At 48.4% G+C, this 12,172-nt stretch overlaps 1 long non-coding RNA gene across 1 annotated transcript in view; it reads right to left on the bottom strand.

Annotated features, from left to right (window-relative positions):
* The window catches only part of LOC116500657, a 91,490-nt gene extending 88,006 nt beyond the window's left edge, over positions 1-3,484 (bottom strand). The window contains exons 1-2 of the long non-coding RNA XR_004254321.1: positions 3,232-3,484; positions 1,878-1,928 (exon numbers count right to left, since the gene is read on the bottom strand). This is a non-coding gene — a long non-coding RNA (uncharacterized LOC116500657). The remainder of the gene's footprint in view (positions 1-1,877; positions 1,929-3,231) is intronic.
* Between the last annotated feature and the right edge of the window lie 8,688 nt (positions 3,485-12,172).

Raw genomic sequence — 12,172 nt, forward strand, 5'->3', positions numbered from 1 at the left:
GGAATTATTTAATACTTTATTTATCTATTTACTTATTTATGTAGTGCCTGTCAGATATCCCGGTATCGGGGGGCACCGCAGTTTGCCACCACTGCTTTGTATACCAGGGGTCAAGGAGCCAGTCGTGCCAGTGCTCGTAGTGGGTATTGCAGAGTCTGGCACGGGAGGGTTAGGGTCCCTGTAACGCCACGTTGTTGGTTACCCTGCTCCCTCATTACCTCTCAGGCTGTTCAGACACAACAGAGACGGCTGAATTACACATCTGCAGGCACATGATCATTGCGATATTATGTAAAATTCTAATGAGATTCTCTGAATGGGTAGAGAGACAGAAATATATAAATTTTTCCTGGCAATAGCTAGAGGCAGCAGCATTAGTGATCAGGCATGTGTTACACACAACAAGCCCATGAGCTAACGCATTAAATTGTTCCAGTGAGGGGCATGAACATTCAGGTACTCCTCATGTGCGTGTGTCTGTGCTCCTGTAGATGCATGTGTAACACATATCAACACAGACACATAACTACGCAGTAATGCATGCATTTAAAACACATCACCATGTTACTGGATTTACAGTTAAGAGCAAGGCTTATTTTGTCCATTTTTTCTTCCAAATAATCATGCTCAAAGATGCAAGACATACCTTAAAAACATCAAGTCCTTTCCTCAAGACCGCCTAATTTACTCACACACCGACATGAGTGGTAAATGCAATACATCTGCCGCGTTTTGTTGACTAATCAGGAGAGCTTCAGTAAGCCAAAAAAGCCAACACCACAATTACAACCTAGCTGTTCATTAGCCGCATTTCTAACTGAATGTTCTACCTCTCAATCACCTCGCAGGGCTTTGAAATCCACACCTGTCCAGAAAAAAAGTGCAACGAAGTCTCTGCTTATTCTAAATATCACAAAAAAACAGCGTGCAGCAGTTGCTAGCATACATACACATCCAAGCCTGCAGCATTGTCTAGCAAGTGAAAAGTTTGTACAACATGTAGTTCTGAAATTACTGCCACGAACACCGTCTGAAACGTTAATAGCAGCTGATAACACTACACGCACGCTTTCCCAGCCCCAAAATCCCTTTTCAAATGATCTGTACATTGCAAGCTACCGATTCCAAACATTTGCTTTTTCCTCCTGCCTCCCTAATAAATTTCCGCTAATGGCCTGTAGATTAGTATGTGATTGCCATGCTTGTTTTCTAATCTTTTTATAGGTCTCCAGATGGCTGTGACGTAAAGAAGTAACATCCTGCGTGGATTTCTTAAGAATAAACAGTCTCTATTTGCTTTAAAGAGGAACTCTCTAATTAGCGCAGTCTCATGCCGGTGTCCCCACCTTCCGCCAAGGAGCACGCGTACGAGCCCCAGCGAAGCTGCTGTGAGGCGCATCACAAGGTCCAGCGCTACTCAGATCCCCTCTTCGTACCAAACCAGAGCAGAATTCACGCCGGTACAACCCAGGGCAGCGCTTCTCGCACAGCACCCCTCTCCTGGCAGCCAGGTAAGTCCCTCGGCTGGCTCGACTCCCAGCAAAGTGCTTCATCATTTCTTTGTGGCCACGATTTCATCTGACAGGCACCCGCCTGTAAAGCCTGCTGCATTTCTTGTATCTGTGCTATGCTGAGAGTATTGCAGGCAAAGGGACATCCAGTACAAACCCAAACTACGACATGAGAAAATGCAGGCTATCGAGAGGTCAAAGTCTCGAGGGGAAAAAAAAAAAAAAAAAAAAAAAAAAAGAAAAGAAAAGAAACCCGCAAACAGTAGTTACACGTGGAAACGCTGCATTAAAGACCTCATATTCAAATCTTTACATAACGCGTATGGCATCGTCTGGTTTTAAAAGATAAAATAGAATAAAAATTACCGTTTCGTGTCTTGATTGCCATTCCCTGTGGTCTGTCTGCGTTGTCTAAATCTGAAAAAGAGCCAAAAAAGGTCGCAGTTTAAACACTTTTCCTGCTTGGTTCTTGTTCTTGGAACCTATGTTAACAGATAAACGTTTGTGTGTGTGTGCTCAGAAAGCACTGTGTATATTAACTTTTGAGATTGTTAAATAAATCACTGGAAAGGTTGGCTCTACATTAAACGGGGAAATAAGTAGCCACATTTCCTGCAGATGATCTAATGCAGCACAAAATAGATATGAGTAATGCACCCCGGTATCTGCAGGGTTAAATATGGTAATCGATATTTTCAGGAAATAATAGGGATAACAATAACAAAAGTGGTACAATTACTTGTGGGAAGCTGCGGCTGAGAATAAAAAATTAAGAATACTTGGGGCTGACGAACTGAAGTGGCCAGAACTACAGAGAGATGTGACATTTGCATACTATAAGCTGCCGGTTGCTTAATAAAGGACGGAGGCTCCACCTAGCCTTCAGTTCAAAACATGCAAAACGCGTTAAGCCGGCATTTCCCCAACAGCTTTTCCGGGTCCTCCACACCACGGCTGTCCTGCAGCCGGGACCGCGGGTTGTAGAGCTGCAGGGGTAAATAAATCCGGCGTGAGCCTCACGCTTCCATGGCACCGTATGGATTGCATCAGATGTAGGTTTTCTTTTTTTGAAAAAGCACATTTCCTAGCGAAAGGCTGTTTCTCCCACTCCGTGCTCAAGCAGTTTCCCCCACTGCATAACCCCGGGAAGTTTTTCCCCGGGGGAGGGATGCTGATTTGGAGAGGGAGCAGGGACACCCGTGGACACCCGTGCCCAGCCGAGCCGAGCCGAGCCGAGCCATACGGCCCGAGGGCAGCCGGTGACAGGGTGATCCAGCACCCCCAGCTCCGAGGGATGATCTTTTCGGCCCGGCAGCCTTCTGCCCAGCCCAGAAGTGAGGGATGCTTGTTCGCTGCGACCCACCTCGTCCCCCGGCCATCCCGAGGATGTTTTTTTCACGTGGAAAAGAGGTGACAGCGCAACCTTTACTCTTTTTTCACTCTCTATGAGCGGCCGTCGCTCTGCCCGCACTACCTCGGGGGGCACCCGGCACCGCTCCCTGCAAACACCCAGAGCTTCCCACGCCTCCCCCCCACCCCGCGACCAACAGGTCTGCAGGAGCCCCCCTCGTATCGCAGCTCCTGGCAGGGGCTGGGACAGCGCCCGGACACCCCCGGCCTCCTCCCAGCCCCTCCTGACCCGCTGCGGGGCTCAGTCCCCGCAGGGGGCTCCGGACCCGACCCCCCCATAGCGCACACGCCGAGCCCCCGCCGTACTCACATGGCTTCGGTGGGCCTCGTGGAAAATAAAAAAGATCCCCATGGAGCGGGGGGCTCCGTTTCCTTCGGGGCTCCCCAAATTCACGCCTTTCTCCCACCGCCATCCCCGTTTGAAAGTGCCGCTTTAAGCTCCACGGTGCGCCAAAAAGGCTGTAAAATCGTCGAGCAATCTTCCACCCGCCAAAGCGGGAGACAAACGCAGAAAGTTATATATATTTTTTTCATTTTCTTCCCTTTTTCCGTATTGCCTCCTACGCCCCGGAGTGGAAAGTGAAGTCTTGTATGTGAGGCTCTGCAAGTTTTTTGGGGGGGTTGGCCAAGGTCTAGTCCAGCCCTCTCTGCTGAGGAGGACGTGCTCTGAAATTCAACCAATTTCCCCAGCGCTTTTGTTGCTGATGAACTGAAGCCCTATTGTTCGTCCATTGCCACGGTCTTTTTCAGTTCCTACTATACGTTCTGCATTGCCAGAGATAATGAATTTGCACCAAAACCTCTCTTAGTGCCATTCTGACAGACGGAACAAATTAGAAATGTCTCGTCTAAAGAAGAGCAATGGCTACATTTTCCTAGAGAAGAAGGAAGGCGCACATTTATTTGTAAACTTAAAATAAATAAATAAATAAATGCAACGATCGGTAGTTTTTTTTTTTTCTTTTTTTTTTTTTTTTTTAAGGTGTTTTCCTCCGGCTAACTTCTGAACAGATTCTTCCGAGTCCCGTTTGGCGGAGTCGCTGGCATTTTGCCTAACTTTTCTCAGAGCCAACCAACCGGCCAACAACGGGGGAAAATATCACAATGCTACCAAAAAAAAAAATAAATAAATAAAAGACGAATGAGAGAGAGAGAGAGGGAGAGAGAGAGAGACCTTCCTCCCATTCCTGCTGTCATGCAAACTTGTATCGTGACCTCTCCCCGGCGCGGAGGGGGCTTCCCGCAGCTCCTCGCATCCTTCCCCTGCTTCTCCTCCACCGCTCCGGGCTTCGAGGCCGGCGGCGCCCGAAAATGAGTGAAAAAGCCTGGTTTTAGGGCGCGGGGGCGGGCGGGGAGAGGCTCGGGACCCCCTTGCCTGGGGCCCGGGGGTGCTCGGGGGGTGGGGGGGGGAGGCAGGAGGCGGCTGCGGGGGGCACCCATGGGTGCAGGGTACGCTTGGGGCGAGGGGGCGGGCGGCGGGAGGGGCGGGGTCCTTATATATATATATATATATATATATGCTTAAGGATTACATACGTGTGTGTACGTGTATGCACAGCGCGCTACACCGCCTGTCCATCCCGCAGCACGGGGAGGGGGCAGGCACGGATTTCCCTATGGGGACACCCCCTCCTGCACCCCACTCGCCCCCACAGCCCCCCGCAGCCCACGGCGGACAAAGGGAGCTCTGTAAGGACCGAAAACGCGAGCCCAGACCGAGCCACGGGAATTCAGGGCAGGAATCCAGGGCAAACGCCGCGGAGAGGATTTGCAAAATTCCGCACGCCTCCCAATCCCCTCCTCCCCCTCCCCCTAAATACACGCGTGTTTCCGCCCCCCAGGTGGCTTGGCCATTCAATTTCGGAGAAAGAGGATTGAATCGGGGAGCAGCGCAGGTGTGCGTGAGCTGAGCCGCCCGGTGGCTCTCTCCAGGATCTCCTGGCGAGATCCGAGAGGTAGGGAGAAGCTCTGGAAGACATCACGGCAAAATAAATAAATAAATAAATAAATAAATAAATAAATAAATAAATAAATAAATAAATAAATAAAAATTAAAAAAGACCTCAGGAAGACCTTTCTTTTTCAAACCGCCGACTGCATTTTATGCTGCAGCATAGCCCGGCTATAAAACTTTGCCCAGCACCATCTCACACCGCGGTGTGAGCGCAGGGATCGATCCAGAGGGGGGAGGCAGATTTAGGAAACCGCCCCTGGTCCTGGGCCAGCGGGCAGGTGCCCGACCGCGCACCGCTGCCCCTCCGCGGGGATGCTCGACCCGTCTCAACACGCGATTTTTATATCATTATTATTTATTTTTTTTATTGGGGGTTTTTCTATTTCCCGCTCGTCGTCTGATGAAGAGAAGCATCAAATTACGTCCCGTTAAAAGGAAAAAAAAAAAAAAAAAAGGGGGCGGGGGCTGGTGCGGCTCGGGGAAGCGGGGCGGAGGGTTTGTTTTGGGGTCTTGGGGGGGGTTCCGCTTCTGCCAACGGGTGTGTGATGGGGTGGGGGCCGGATCCGCGCAGCCTGCGCGCCCGCGGAAGGCGCCTGGTAAGGAAGGCGTCGATAAACCCCGGGGTTTATCGGCGAGGTCACGTCCACTGACGTCAGCAGGGGGCTTACTGTACGTCCGGCCACATTTGCATACATCGAGGAAATTAGGGCATTAAGGAAGGAAAAAAAAAAAAAAAAAAAAAAAAGGAAAGGAAAAGAGAGAAGGAATATGCAAATCCGGCTACTCGCGGAAGCGGCCGCACGGTCCCGGCGCGCTCGCCGCAGATCCAGCGAATCGATCACAATTAGCGGAACGAATAATAATAATAATAATAATAATAATAATAATAATAATAATAATAATAATAATAATAATAATAATAATAATAATAATAATAATAATCCGGGTATCCCTTTCCAGCCGAAGAGCATCGGCAGCTACAAAAGAAACAGCCCCGAAACGAGCACGATGGGCCGTGCCGTGCCGTGCCGTGCCGAGCCGTGCTACGCTGCGCGGTGCGCGCAGGATCCGCGCAGGCTGCTGCAGGACCCCGCCGCTGCGCCATCCTCCTCCTGCTCCGTGGCCCCGCCGTGTGTTATTTTTAATGCTGATGCATATGTAAAGGTATATTTGCTTTTTTTTTTTTTTTTAATTTGCTGGATGTTACAGGCTATCGCTTTTCCTTTCATCTCGCCTTTGGAAAGAAAAACCTCCCTCCTTCCCTTTTCCTATCTCCTCCCCCCTCTTTTTTTTTTTTTTTTTTTTTCCTTTTTTTTGTTAGACTGCTGTGTACATGTCCTTATACTCAGTTTCCTCCCTGCTACTGTCTGCAAGAGGTTGCAGACCGCGGGTAGTGCTGGCAATGATACAAACCCAGGCGCACCACACGCTTATTGGGACCGGAGGGACACACCGCTGCCGTGCACGGATGTAATGCCGATAGCTTGAACCGGGAGTTTGATCGACAAATTAAGTTCGTCTTACAACAAATAAATAAATAAATAAATAAAAATTAAGGTATCAGGCGGCATAGATTAAGCATAAACTGTTTAAAACGATATGTAATATCTCATTGCTGGATTACGGCCTATGAACGCATTTATATCTGCACTGATTTCAGAAATCTTTTATTTAAAAAACAACAACAACAACAACAACAAACAACTCTTAAAATTTGTAGATCCCGGTCCACAGAGCTTTCTCCGAGGAAGACATTTGTATGCTCTAACTTCTGTATTATTAAATGTGATGCCTTTTATTTTAAGGCATGTAGATGTAAAACGACTACCTACCTCTACCTACCTACCTAACAGAAAAAAACGCATCATCAGGGATTATTTCAAAGCGTTGCAGGTAGCATTGTATTTATTTTATCCGAAAATAGCACAGGCCTTGAATTACATCAAAATTACATCAAAATCACTTCTATTAATCTTAGTGGGGCATTTGAATTGCTATTAAAAATAATTTAAACTTGACTAAAAGCAGAAGGCTATTCTCTTTGTCCAGTACAGAAATATGATGTTTTTAAACGAGTAATATTTTCCATAATAACAACGCCTGTCCATATACACTTTTTTATTTTTTTCCTTTTTAACGTCTAAGTGCATGCATATATATATAATCAGTTACTCTGTGAATGACTTACCTGCATGAAAGTGTAGGGCAAAAGGAAGCCCTCCCGAAAGGCTGTCATGCTTACATATTTATATATATATTTAATAAAGAGCAGGGTGTCATGCTCGGTCTGTGTTGCTCAGTGTCTGTTTCACCACAAGTACACGTGAGTTCTTTTGGTATTTGCAGCGCTACCTCCAGCTCCAGCTTTGCCAGCCCTGCGGTGACGTGCCGGGGTGGCATGTGCCACCCAATAAAAAGCGATCAGGCGGCTCCACGCAAAACGTGACAAAAAAAAAAAAAAAAAAAAAAAAAAAAACCAGATAAAGGAAGCAGACGCTATGTCTGGTCATCTTATCCCTTACCTCATCATCACATACTTCATTAGCAGGGCACGATTCTACGAACAGCGGCCGGGACGCGCCCAGCGGTGCCGGGGACTCCCTCGCTTCTGCTTTCAATTAGCACACTTGCGTCTCCCTCATTAGCATATGCAGAGAGCCAAGAGCCGGGGGAAGCCCGGCCCGGCCTGGCTGTGTGTTCTGTTGTCTGTCTGTCTGCCTGCCTGCCTGTCTGTCCGGCGGTGCCCCCATGGGGGAGGGGGGTGTGTAACGCTCCCTCCCCGCAGAGCACGGTGCAGGCGGCTCCTGCACAGCGCCTCCATTCTCTTCCTCCCCATCTTCCTCCGCTGTCCACACACAGCCCCACGCCCGCAGTGGTACTGCTCACATTTGGGGTGACCAATGCAGCGGAAGAGGTGAGAGAAGGCGTCTGGTTGAAGACAAACAAATAAATCACATCTCCTTTCCTCCGTGATTTTATTTTATTTTATTTTGCTATCTGCAACTCAAGGGACACACTCCTCTAAACCGAGGTCCCAACACTTTGCGCTTAGGATTTGACTCCTCGCCTCCTCTGTCTGCCTCGTAATCAAACCGCACACAGTCAGAGCCGTGCCTTTACGCTCTGCACTTGTTGCACATGAACATACCTGATCCCGCATTGTTTACGAAGTATTTTAAAAGAGTGGAGATGCAGGTATAGAAAAATATCTTCCCTTTGCCTTTCTCTTTGCCTTTGCCTTTCCCTTTCCCTTTTCCTTTCCTTCAAATATTTAAGTATCAGAACGAAAACGTGTACAATGACAAATTAATAATTTCAGATGAAGTGACCTAAATTTGAAGTCATAAAAAATAAAATCCTCTGTTTTTTTTTTTTTTTTTTTTTTTCCTATTAAGGAAAAAGTTTAGTGTTTTCTGCCTACACGCATAAATATGCATATATATAAATCATAATTTGTATTTCCTTACACAAAGGTTTCCAGTGCGGATGCACCTCATGATAGACCTCTTTCGGAAAAAATAAAGCTGTAAAACCACAGCCCCTCTCCGGTTAATAATGCCGCTAATTACAGGTAGACAGGTGAAAGCCAAGAGGATCGGCAGGGAGTGACGGGACGAGAACGGCGCCTTTTGGGACTTTCACCCAGACTTCAGATAGCTCCTAAACCGCCGGGTTTGCGGGGAGGGGAGCGGGGGGCGAGGCTCCTCCTTGCCGGACATTTTTGGAGCCCTGAGCCGTGGTAATTTCTGCGCTATTTCTCCTGCGCCTCCGCACACCACAGCCCACTCGTGGCATCCCCGTGGGAGGCGCGGGGGGGGAGTGGGGAGGAAGGGAGCGGGACACGGGGGGACAGCGACATCTGCCGGGGGCCGCTCGGCGGGGCCGCGCCGCGCAGCTCCACGGGCATCCTGGGCCCCCCGCCTCCAGACCCACGCTGTTTTCCTCAAAACAAACAAACAAACAAACAACAAAAAAAAACACTATATATATTTATATATAACACACATATATACATGTATATATGTGTATATATAAGATATATATCTGCACACACACATATATATATATATGTGTGTGTGCAGATATATATCTTATATATACACATTATAATTTCTTATATATTTATTTATAAAGTTTATATATGTATATATATAAGAAAATAATCCACTCTTTTATATATATATATACATATATATAAGAAACTGTAGATCCGACGGTGCTGTCCGTCCAGGCCGTGAGCCAGGCCAAGCTCACAGCAGGTTTAATTGCCGGCACCGAGCCCTGGGCTTCCCCCGTGGGCTGCTGCTGCTGCCTGAAGAGGTCATTCGGGATGTGCCGAGGAATGGCGAAATTTCGCTCTTCGTCCCGGCAGGAAAATAAACCAGGTTTATTTTGACTTGCATCTGTGCTGAGATTTTTCTTGGAAGGACTTCGCAGGTGTTACTTGACCCTTATTCCTTACCTTACCCCTGTTCCTATACCTTGCCCCTCTTCCCCTATACCTTACTACTGTTTCTACACTTTACACTTCTTCCCCTTTCTTTTTTTTTTAATAAAAATCTTTAACTGAAGTGTAGACCCGATACTGCCATGGGGCAATTTTTACGAGCGCGGTTGTCGGTGAGGGAGCATCGACCGCACTGGGCTGTCAGGAGGCAGGCGAGAAGTTGGAGGTTACGTTTGATTGGATTAACCGCCTCTTAATTATTTATTTACTTTAATTTTGGTAGCTCATTAGCTGCGACTCCGCAAACCCGGCGTGCTCCCGGTAATTGATTTCCGAGGTCTCCTCCTAGGGATTTCGGTCGCGTTTCCCACCTCGGCTGGGAAACCTCTCCACAGGCTGCGTGTGGAGAGGGGGTCAAGGAACTTTTCCGAGAGCCTCCGGGGTTATTTCGGTCCCACCCGAGCACCTCACCGCCACCCGAGCTCCTGCGGTGAGGGCAGAGTGACACCCCCCCCCCCCCCCCCCCCGAAATACCTGTATTTAAGGGTAGCGCGGCGGCTGCATGAGGCAGCAACAGGACGCGTGATGCTACTGCTTTTTTCCTATTTTCTCTCTCTCTCTCTTTTTTTTTTTTTTACTCTTTTTTTTTTTTTTTTTTTTTTTTTCCCCCTCTCTCTCTTTTATTTTTATGCTTATTTTTTTCCCTTTCTCCGCGCTCCTCCAGCGCCCGTTGCCAGTACCAAAATAAAGAAAACTTCTCTCCATCACCTCACGGGTCATAAAACCGAGGTACAAAAGATTCCACGATAACCCGTGGCGTGACAGGACAGGTAAAGGTACGTTTGCTAAAGGAACCGGGGTGCTCTCTGGACAGCGATCGTGCTTGGCGAGACGGCAAGACGTGAGTAGAAGCAATGAAAAAAACCCACGCGCACCCCGAGGTGCTGAAGGGAACCCCAGAACCTGTCGTAAGAGGAGCCGCGAGCAGATTTCGGCTGCTTTTTAAAAAATTAGTATTATATTAGGCGCTCCGCCGCCTACCATGCTGACACTCCCAGAAATCACAGGCGCGGATCTCACCCCTTTTACCCCGGACGCGCCCCTCCCAGCCCCCATTCCGCATCCTCCCTCCCCAGGGAGGGCAGGCAGGACGGAACGGACAGAAAGACGGACAGACGGCGCTGCTCGGACCGGTTCCCACATCGTCGGGGCCTTGGCACCCTCGTTAAAACCCAGCTTCGTTAAAAACGGGAGAGGGGCGGGGGTAACACAAAGTTTTGGGTGTCCGCCGCGCACTCCGGAGGCGTGCGCACGGCGGAGATGCTGGGGAGGTCTCCGCGCCCCAACCGAGCCTTCGCGCCCCCGAAATCACACTCGTGAGGGGCAGGGGGGGCTTCGCGGCAGAGGTCTTCCTTCCACCCATGTCCCCCCCGTGTCCCTCACCCCAGGGACGAGGCAAGGTGACCGTGACAGCCAGCGCGACCACCCGCCCCAGCCCTCCCACCTTTTTTTTTTTTTTTTTTTTTCCTGTTTTTGTGCCGATTTATCCAGAGTTATTCAACAGAAGGTGCGTCTTTAAGAAGCCCGGGGGTAAAGTCCCGCGGGGGGGGGTCCCTAGGGGTCCCTGGAGGCACTCACCCGCTGGGTCCGCTCCCCGCACCCCGTCGCTGACTTTCCTATCCCGACCCGACTGGGGAAGGACGAGGGTCGGGGAGAGGAAGGGGGCGGCCTCGGAAGCTGTCCCCCCTCGTTTCCCACCTCCCTCCCCTCTCCCGCCCCCAGAAACACGCGGAGGAGGAGCTGGGGAGCTCCCCCCGCCCCGTGTCCCTGCACTTTCGGGACCCAGTTTGGGGACGAAAAAGGGAGAAGGGGGGTGTTGCCGCTGTTAATGACGCCTCGGGGCTAATTGGGCGTGAATTTGGCACCGTGTCGTGGGAGGGTTTAGGGTTACGTGTGCGCTGTTCCGGACCCTGCTCCACGAGGCCGCCGGGGGAGGGAGAGCGCTAATGGCGTCAAATTAATGAATTAGCCGGAATTAAGTTATGTGGACAAAGAGGCTGGAACTATTTTTTTTTTTGATATTTTACGATTAAAAAAAAAAAAAAGGAAAAAAAAGCGTTGTAAACATCCCATGTTACGTTCAGAAGTTGTCTCTGTTTTTGTATCTAGGTTGCTGTTATATAAAGTGATAACACAATAAATACAAATAGCTACGTCGGAGTAAATTATTAAAAAAATGATTTAAATTAACTAAATAAAATCAATCGATTGTTGATTTTCGTTCTAAGGAGCACTGAAACGTTTTCCTTCTAATTTACTCATTTTCAGAAAAGAAATAACAACGTGTTGCGAGTGGCTTCCTCTCAGATCGGGAAAGTTGGCATCAGAACAGCAGTCTGCCGGTGCTATAGCCCGTAACAATTACTACGCAAGCTCTGGAATTTGCAAATCACTTTTTCTTTTCCTTTTATTGTTTATAAACATTGCTTTTGATTGCACAGACTCATTTTCTCGTTCAGACAACGTATTGTCTGCTGTCGGCAGTTTCAGAATGTGCTAAAAGCCAGGTTTCTTCTTCAAAGTAGTTACTGGAACTACGATAACTTCAGCGTGTATTTTGATTTTCTTTCTCTCTTTTTTTTTTTTTTTTTTTTTTTTAAATTTATAATTCTGTAAATGTAGGAATACAGGAAAATTATTTTCGACTAGAAAATAAGAGCTAAGCTATTTCTGGCTAAAACAGCTAAAGTGATGTCGAACTGTTTTCAACCTCGAAAAAGCAAAGAAAGGAAAATAAAAGGAAAGAGTGGGTTGTTCAGGATCGAATGATTTCCAAACTGCTCTAAAGCC

Source organism: Aythya fuligula, chromosome Z, assembly GCF_009819795.1.
Source record: "Aythya fuligula isolate bAytFul2 chromosome Z, bAytFul2.pri, whole genome shotgun sequence".
NCBI lineage: Eukaryota > Metazoa > Chordata > Aves > Anseriformes > Anatidae > Aythya > Aythya fuligula.